Here is a 10,681-nt window from a genome sequence, read left to right as displayed (position 1 = left end):
GTAGAATTTCTTGTAGCAGGTGCTTCTTTTGTCTTTACTAGTTTCCTAAGAGGTTGTTGCTGTGCAACTACTGCATAAGGCATAGTAGGAGTATGTGCACTTGTTTGGGCAACTATGACCTCTCCAGTAGGTCCTACCAGTATAATGGGTGTAGGGGTTAGAAGCTAAGTTTGACCACTAGCCTACATTTCCATAGCTATTCCCTTTACCTCATTAAATTCTTTCCTAGTCATCTCAGATTCTTTCATGATAGAATCAATTACTTTCTCCACCTTTTTCTTGGAATCCTTCATTATTTGACTAGTTTTAACTTCTCTCATTTTCTTAGAATATGTCCCCCATCTAGGACATTCAGAATCAACTTCAGAGTGAAGGATTATCTGCACATACCCTTCAATCAATTCCTCACTCATTTCATATCCCATGGGTTTAATGAATTTTACTCAAGGAACTACTGCCTCCATACATGTGAAATCACTCTCAACCATAAAACACAATTCATCCTTATACTAGCACAAGAGGTATCCTATACCTTTGCTTCATTTCAACTTGGAAGGATTTCATTATTCTGTCAATATCACTATCCCTAACTACTTTAGGTCTTAACCTATATGCTTGAGTGACTAGTCACATTACGCACTCATTTTCATTCTAGTTTGAGATATTGGGAAACCTTTTGGTAGCATATAAATATATATATGTAAATATGGATTCAAATCTAAAAACTACACTCCTTGATTTCTTGATTCTAGATATGTTATCCAAAAATTGTGTTCTAATAATATCACACATGTTAACCTCTTCACCTCTTACTCCCAAGTAAGCTGCATGAAGGAATCATATAGGTATTTAATCTATCCTAGATCCATGATTATACTCATATCCCAAAATTTTACAAATGAGTCTTACTCCATCATCTTGAATTGAGTTGACTTTCATGTTTCTCCCATTGAAATATGTGTTGAGATTTCCCTCAACAAGTTTGCTCATATTCTTATTGTTTACTAGGTTACTGCCTTGATTTCTCAGACCTTTGACCTTGTGAATTAGGTCATTGTCAATACACACAATAGAATCTCCCAATCATAAAAAATCATCATGTACTCTGCTCAAAATTATCCTTGTCCACTCATTGTTATCAAAATTTGTGTAGAATATATGCTTAACTAGGTTAATTCATTCTAGGTGTCTATGTTCAGGTTTTATTGACAAGTCATTATTGCACATCTTCTCCAAATCCTAATGAATCTCTTAGACACCTATGCTTTCAATTTTACAGTGAATGTAGCCCCTTATATCTTTGACATGAAGAACATTTTTTGGAACTTGCAAAAATGCTCCAATGGGGTCATCAAGTAAAGAAACAAATGAGTGTTTCTTGAAATTATACCTAGGCCTATTGCTCACATTATAAACTTATTGTCTTGCTATTCTTGAAAGATTATGCTCAATAATTCAAAAAATACCTAAATTTTGCAAACTAGAGTTTCTAGTGACTTCATGTGTTTGCAGGCCTCTTAAATTCTCCAAATCTTGATTCAATCTCACACAAAAAATTTGCATAAGAAAATGATGTATGCAAGTTAGTTTACATCCTTTAAATCTTTTGCAATCTGTACTTCACTTTAAATGCATGTCTGCCACTAGTTCAGTATACTATCTTTGTGCAGCAAAGAGTTTAATCTTCTTATATATCCTTATCCTGATCTTATCAAGAAATGCACACTTCACTGTAGACTTTTTTCAATGTCTACTACACACTATCAACTATACAATCGTTGATACTTCCTCTAGCATTAGTTATCAACAACTGATACTCTATTTCACTAAGACTACTTAATTCTAGTAAGAAGAGTCATAGCCAATAAGTGACTTCATTATCTTGTCAAGTACATTTTCTATAGCTGTGTGAGAGATTTCTAGTTCCTTTGCCTTTACAAATGATTCCTTTAATTCATTTTTCTACTCCTTCATTTCTTTCTTCAAACTCTCATCATTTCTTCTATTGTTCCTTCTCTAATTCTAATTCCTATTTAGGTCTCTTCTATCCATTCTACAAAACTTCACTATATGTCCAAAGTTATTAAATAGTTGACATACATGCACATCTCTTTTTTGTTCATTCAGCTTGTCATCAGGTGTTTTGCAATTCCTTGCAATGTGTCCAAGATTGTTCCTTCTATAGCAAACAATTTGTCTTCTTTCTCCACTTTCATTTCTGTGAGATCTTCTTCTATTTCCTACATGGTTAGTGTTCCTATGCATCCTACTATTTGTATTATCACTATCAAATTTAAGTTTCTTAAAATCCACTGCATAATGACCATATCCATGAAAATTATGACAATAAAATTTTGAAATAGGTTTGAAAGACTTACCTTCACAATTGGCTTTAATGTCTTTAGATTCATCACACCAGGCAAAAGATTCCTTTCTTTTCTTGTCCATATCTTGATTAGATTCTTTATCTTTCTTAGAACAAGTGATATTCTCTTTGTCCTTGCGTGTATCATCTATCTTGCTTAGATCCTTATTTCTTTTGGGAGAATTAGGTTCTTTTCTCTCAATAGATTTCTTGGTGAATTGTCCAAGAAACAATCCAAGTCCAGTCTTATCATAATTGGGTCTTTGTGAACACATTTGTTCTTCTATCTTATCACTGTTGGTATATAATTTTTCAAGTTGCTGCTTGGTTTGTACCAACTCACCTTTCACAATGGTGTTTTATTTTTCTAATTCTACATATCCTAATTTAATAGATTCCAATTCAGATGTTACCTTGCTTAACTAGGATCTTAGATCTGCATTTTCAACTTTCACTTTAGAATCAATCTTTCCTAAATCTTTCTTAAGACTCAGCTTAAGTTCAACTATCTTTAACTCATGTTTTAGGATCTCATTTTCTTTCTTTAGATCTTCAATCTCATCATCACTGGTCTAATTTTTAGGTCCTTTCTATTTTAGGTCATCTATTTTGTCCTTTAATTAACCAATGTAGGCTTTTGTATCCTTGTATCCTTGTATCTGTCTTTAAGGACATCCCTTTCATTAGTAAGAAGATCAATATGTTCAAGTGCTTCTTCAAGATTCTTCTTCAATTGTTCCATATCCATAGGAATCTTATTCAATATGTTAAGTCTTTTTTGAATAACTAAGATTTGATACCAATTATTAGAAATAGATAATACTAGTGGGGGGGGAGGGGGGTGGGGGTGAATTAGTATTTTCAATCTTTTTGCCCACAACTAAATATTATTAATTACTTTACCACTTGTATAAGAAAGTAAAGCAATAATGCTGAATAGTATAAAAAACCATACAAAAAGAAAGATCATAACACCATATTTTTTTAACTAGGGAAACCTTGGCCAAGGGAAAACCCCAGTGGGGATGAAACCCACTAGATGATTCACTATATAAAGAATTTGGTTAAGGATATTAACCTTGTTAGGAGTCTATGAAGCATGTATAGTGTCTCGAGTCCTTGTTAGGAGACTAGGCCTTGTTGGAAGCTTGAACCCTATTGGGAGTTGCTTCAACCCTATTAGGAGTTTGTGGATCATATAAAAATGTGTGCAAGAAGAGCCCACTACCCTAACATGCAACTATATAATGAGATCTTTAGGAAATAAGCATACATAGAATCTTGAGATACTTGTTGTACTTCGCAAATGTTTTGATTGACAATTCTTCATACAAGAGTGACTATGCACAACTTAATTTGCATCATATCTAGCATAAAAATGATTCACATCATATATCAAAATTTTTCATTCACCTATTACTCTCATTTTACAAGATCATATCAACTTCGCAATTACTGATCATACACTATTATCATCACATCTCTAATTCATCACTCAACTTTACAAATGAAGTTCTTTTCTTTATACCAAACATATTATTAAATTCTTCCTTAGTTGGCTCACACATCATCATTAGAGTCAGCTTATAAAGAAATAATAATTTAAATAATAAACCAAGTTGTTAGACACATTTTGCTAATATGCTCTATTCTACGCTTAGTCATCACTGCATCACTAATTCCCTCATAACTCAAACTTGGTTGAATGTAAAAACATGCACACCAGTAAACATAATTATTATGACATCATGCATCTCTATTTAATTGTGCAAGATAATATTCCAATGGAATATTCTATTATCATCAAAATTGTCCTGCTGTAGTAACACTATTTGATACTTAGACAATTTTCTTCTACAAATGAATAAGGCTAATTTGTAAAAAAAATATGTTGCCATAAATGACAAAAATAACTTACCTTATTTAATTGATTGGACATATTTCCAGCATAACCCACATTTACTCAACCCAACTCAAATATTATTTGTTATTTAGATGCCTCTAATTCCCTTTGCTATAACTCCATCATCACCTATCTCTGTGATAACACCACTCCCCCAGATCTCTCACAAAACCAAAAAGGTAATTTTATTTGATAGATATGGTACTACACTTTGGTGGCTAATATGCTATATAGGAAAGGTCTTGATGGTACTTTATTTAGATGTCTTGAAAAGGGTGTGTCAAGAGTTGCTTTGTAGGAAGTCCATGCAGGCATCTATGTGTTACACTCCAATGGGTTTACACTAGCAAAGAAAATTCTTAGGATGGGGTATTTCTGGCCAACCAATGGAAAAGGATTCTATTGAATTTGTTAAAACTTGAAAAATATGCAAATCCATGGTAACCTCATTCATGCTCTAGTGCAAGAACTTAATCCCTTAGCCACACCATGGCCTTTTTATCAGTGGGGTTTTGATTTGATTGGAGCCACACACCCACCTTCCTCTGATGGACACAAATGGATTATCATTGCAATAGAATAATTTACCAAGTGGATTGAAGCAACACCACTTGTAGAATCTACTGGAAAATAGATATCTTCCTTCATTCTAAACCATATTATTTGTTGGTTTGGCATACCTCATGCCATCCTCACAGACAATGCCTTGTATTTCAAGAATCACATTATCAATGAGTTATGTGAAAAGTTTCATATCATACACCACTACTCATCCATTTATTACCCCTAAAGCAATGGCCAAGTAGAAGCTACTAACAAAAACATTATTAATATCCTTAAGTGAACTATCAATGATATTAGTAGCTATTGGCATTTACAACTAAACCCTACCCTCTGGGCCTACAGGATGAGTGTTTGGATGCCTAGATGTGCTACACTATTCTCCTTGGTTTACAATTGTGAAGCCATTCTTCCTCTAGAGGTTCAGATCCCATCCTTGAGAGTTACTCTTCAGGATGTCCTATCTGATGAAGACTATAGAGTGGCACATCTAGAGTAGCTAGAACTATTAGAAGAACATTACTAAACAACGCATGAGCACATCAAAGTGTATCAAAATAGGCTATCAAGAAATTACAAAAAAAATGTTAAACCCCATGTTTTTTAAGGATGGTGACCTAGTTCTTTGAGAAAATCCGAAGAATCAAGCTACAATGGAAATGAAAGGAAAATGGGAGGCCAACTGGATTGGTCCTTATATTATCACAAAATCTATTGGGACTAGTACTTATAAGCTTTCAGATTGTGATGGCAAAGACCTAGCATAGCCCATCAACAACATTCATCTCAAAAGATTTTATGTCTAAAGCTTTGAGGAAACACCTCATTGCCAAAAATACCACAAAAAAAAAAAAAATACCAAAAAAAAGAAAAAAAAGTGAGAAATTCCACCTTTGGTTTCAAAAGGAGAGAGATACCACCTTTGGACTTCCCTAAACAACACAAGTCCTTCAATGTAGGTAGACAATCAAGACAATGCTCAAGCAACTTTCTCAGAGATAAATTTTTCCTGTTTGTGGCTTACCTAGCATAGTTGAGTTAATTTCACACATACCCCATTGAGAAACACTTGTGGATTACAATTTAGTGGTTTCTAGGCATCAAACACAATTCACATCAACTGAGGTAGTTAGTATAACAACACCAAAGGGAAGAACAAAAAATCGGGAGAAACATGGAGTTAGATTATGTATTGAGATCTGATAGACATGAATTGTAGGAAAATTAGCGCACATCTCAGCCATCCACCATGGCCAATAATTCCCAATTTCCATTTTCTCTTTTATTCAATCCTTTTGAGGTCCCAAAGTTCCCTTTGCCTCCATTGTCTCCATTATAGCTCCCCAAGCCCACTGTTAGCCCTTTTGATCCACTTTGGTCTTTTTGAATCTTTAGATGCCTCCATATAGTCCTAGTTATCTCCATATTCTAATAAATCTCACTAACATCCTCTTTCACTCCCACTAGAGGAAAAATTGTCAAAAATTATCAAAAACATTGAAAAATTGTCAAAAATTATCAAAACTTTGAAAAGTTCTCAAAAATTATAAAAAACATTGAAAAATTGTCAAAAATTATCAAAAACATTGAAAAATTATAAAAAATTATCAAAAACATTGAAAAATTGTCAAAAATTATCAAAACATTGAAAAATTGTCAAAAATGATCAAAAACATTAAAAAATTGTTCCAAAATTACCCAAAACATTTAAAAAGGGTACTAATTGCCAAAAATACCAGAAAATACCAAAAATAAATAAATAAAATTAACAACACCCCAAAGTTCAACTCAAACATGGTTCACTTCAACTTAGATAAGCTACTTAACTAGACATAAATTATTTACGTATATTTCAAACTGATGATCCATTGATTTCATGTTAAACCAGTGTCCATCTATAGTTGCTACTCCTTCGAGATAGGTTTGCGTACCTCGATTGGTTTCATATGAAATCAATGATGAGTCCCATTATATTGAAAAATACTTAAATACTTTGTCATGTCTTATGGCTCTATTAACTATGGCCAAAAAATAAAGAGTACCTCAAAGAGCTTAAGAAGCAGAGTAGTTATGCTCTGAAACATCTCCCTAGGCTTTGGAAAATCTAGCACAATGCGAATAGTGAAAGAGGCTCTAATAGAGTCCCTCTTCTTTCCTCTAGCCAAGAACAACAATTCCTGACGCATTATTAGTATTATTTATTTTGTAGTGGCCACGATTGATCTAGACCCGTTCAACAAATATATCAATGATATCCTAAAAGGCCCAGATATCCATTGAATTGTTTCATCATCCCCTAACAGGGGGCATAGAATAAGTAAGCATAAGTTTGAGAGATCATAGCAATCTCCTTACCTTTTTTTTCTCCTCAAGCACCTTCTTAGGCCCTTGAAGCACCTTTTTAGGCCCAAAACACCTTTTTCAAGGCCCCCAAGTGCCTTTTTAGGCCCAAACACCTTTTTTACAGCCCCCACGTGCCTTTTTAGGTCCTCAAAGCACCTTTTTAGGCCCTTAAATGCCTTTTAGGCCTGAAGCACCTTTTTCAAGGTCCCAATAGTGCCTTTTTTGGCCATCTAAGTCTTTGATGGGCCCAAACACCTTTTCACTAGCCCCATGAGCATCCATCTTGACACACACCTAGAGAAAATTTGACTTTTGACACAAGTTTGTCTTCATCTTTCATGAAGAGTCCACATTGATATTCAATTGCCAATGATATTCAGATGTCATCCCCTAAAAAGTTTCATCATTGATGTTTTTAGGCGTATTGGTCAACTCCCAAATATTTGCCAAAAATCTAAGAACGTTCAAATATTCCCATAAAACTCCCAAAATCATTTAAATATTTGCCAAAATTCCCAAAACATTCATATATTTACCAAATTTTTTCAAAAACATCCAAATATATTTCAAAAATGCCAAAAATAGCCACAACATCATTTACACATTAACATCATGGAAAACACCCTTTGCTTGCCACATAAAAAACATGACTTTTATTTTATTATGATGAAAATGACAACATTACATTCCAATAGCATCTGGCAGATCATTTATTAGGCCTCCCTAATGTAGGTGGCAAGATAGGGTGTCCAATCAATGGTGTTTCTTCCAACCCAACTCTTGACAAAGAAGCCCTTGGCCTCAATCCTTTATGTACCCACACCGCATCCATGGGAATCAAGAACCTACCACTGTGTAATTGTGCATTTAATAGTTGTGTAAATTCCCTATCCAAAAACTACATCTCCCATTGGTTCTCATTTGGGAACACTTGATGATAACGTCCCATATAATAAGTGGCTTCTTGGTGTACCTTTTTTGTTCATTGCATATCCACGAATAAATTCTCAACCAAGTTGTTCATCCTTAGTCTAGTGATTTCTCATTTGGCCATATCTCACTCCTACTACATTTGATCAATCACCATTCACCAATGCTCCACATCCACTCTTGTCTCAATCAACTGTTGTTGCAACTGTCTCACCTTTGATTCACTCAATGCTAACCACTTTTGCAACTTCAATGACAGGGAGTTTGATTTCACAATTGCCTCCCTAAATGACTTAGACTATGACTGTAGTAACACTAGCTCATTTTTCTCGCTCTCCAAACCTACTTGCACCATCTTTATAGATTCTTGCAACCTCTAAGATTGCAACTACTCTACCTACATCCCCACGTCATTTCCCTCCACTCACGATTGCTCTACCTGTAGTTGTACTTCTAATGATTGTACCCACATCCCCTCCACATTCACCACTACTTGGAGCCATCTTGCCTCCATTTGTGCTCCATCTTCCAGTGCCTTCTCCATCAACCCTAGCAAAAATGTGACTTCTTTTTCTACATTTTCTGCCTAGACTCTCTCTGTAGCCAACATTCTCCATAATTTTTCCACATCATTTGATGATTGATCTCCACCTCTAGCCTCTAGTCATGGCTCCTTTGCATTCACACCTCTTGCTTCTCCTTCCATGGACCCTTGTCCTAGAGTCCTAAGACTAATCAACCGACATGCTTTACTCATCACCTCACCCACACTAATGTTTTCCACCTCTCTTAAAGCTTTTCCCATGTACCTTTTAGGAGATTTTATCTCCCTCACCTCCTCTGCCACCTCTTGCATACTCTTCATCATCCTAGGAAGGCTATTCTCTACCTATGTCATCAGCTCATCATCCAATACCACCTACAGTGCCTACTACACCACAATCCCTAACAACATCATTAATACTAACAAGGCTATTTGTTCCAACCTAACCCCTCCATCCATAGATTGTGTTGGCTCTTGTCTTGCATGACTTGACTCACCCTACTTTGGAACTAATGCCTAAAGTTTAGATTGATACACTAGTTCCCTAGAGGTCCATCGAATCTGCTTCACTCTTTGCCCTTTCCTAATCCACCTCCCTTGGCTACCATCACCCTCCTACTGCAACTAATCTGGTGAGCCCAATATACTTTCACCTACACACTTCCTTAGACTTCTCAATAAACTTGACAGACAAGTTACAATCTTCACCTTGCTTCATTCCATCTCCATGCTATTTGCCTATTTATGGCCATCACTAGCTTAGACTCATCCTTTACTGGCCTTACCACACATCTTCTCTCTAGATCTTTCTGCACCAATACTAGGTACACTTGACACTTGGCTCCACCACTTAGATACTCTAATTTATGCTAATGCATATTACTAGCTAGAATCCACTGCTAAATCACCTGTAACACATCTCACACTTTGTTTCCAGACTTGTACAATAGTTGCTTCCACAGAAAACTAAAAAAACTTGACATTATTACACATAATTGTTAGCACTCATGGTCCACAAATAATGTTTTTTCTATAGTTATTCACTTCTAGTACCTTGATGATGTACTTGACTAGATTTACCAGGATGAATTCATGATATTTTGTTTGTCTTGGTTTTCCACTATTCAACTCTAGTGATCCTACAATTTCATGAATTATTGGTGTTCACTTGTAAGCACCTCCTCTCGTTTGGAAGGCCATGTGTACCTTGACCAATTTTGCATGATATCATAGGTGAGGTCCTTTATCTGACATGTGGCTATTTGCATGTGCCTATTTTTATTTACTGTGGCTATAACTTTTATTTTTAGTAGTTGTCATATTTTTCATGTGCATTGTCCATATTTGGTAGTACCTCTCAGTGTGACATGATATTCATATCACCATAACTGAGCTAGTAGTAGTTGTACTTGGTCACTTGGTATTAAATGCTCTATGATGACACTTAATTTGCATCTCTTTACAATACAGTGAAAGTTAATTGCATTCATTTAGTGTGCATTTTCATCTTGGGTACCTTAAAAACACATGGTTGGCACATAAATTAGGGTAATACACACACACACACACACACACACACACACACACACACACACACACACACACACACACACACACACACATATCTCATCAATAGTGATCAATAAAAAGGGTTAAATAATTCATATAAGGCTATCCAACAACAAGTTACAAACCAAACATCCTCGTGCATAGTTAATACTCTAATATCGTGGACTTGGTCTCATCACAAGACTACCATATTGCATCATACTTCATTCTTGCATCTCATTTATTCCACCTATTCCATTATGTGGCTTTCAAATCTCAAAAAATTATGGCTATTCATTAATTACACTATTCATCACATTTTATGCATTCACTTCTTCATCTATTCTTATGGAGGCCTCAAGTTCCATTTCATGGTTTTTGAATCTCAAAGGTTGAGTCCCCTCCCATGTCTTTTCATCTCTAGCACATTAATTTCATTTCATTTTTCACTCTCATTCACCTAATTTTTCCTTCTTCTATTCTTATC

The sequence above is a fragment of the Cupressus sempervirens genome, chromosome 4 (genome assembly GCF_028749045.1).
Source record: "Cupressus sempervirens isolate cs-2001-9-10 chromosome 4, ASM2874904v1, whole genome shotgun sequence".
Lineage (NCBI taxonomy): Eukaryota > Viridiplantae > Streptophyta > Pinopsida > Cupressales > Cupressaceae > Cupressus > Cupressus sempervirens.
This window is presented reverse-complemented; position numbering follows the sequence as displayed.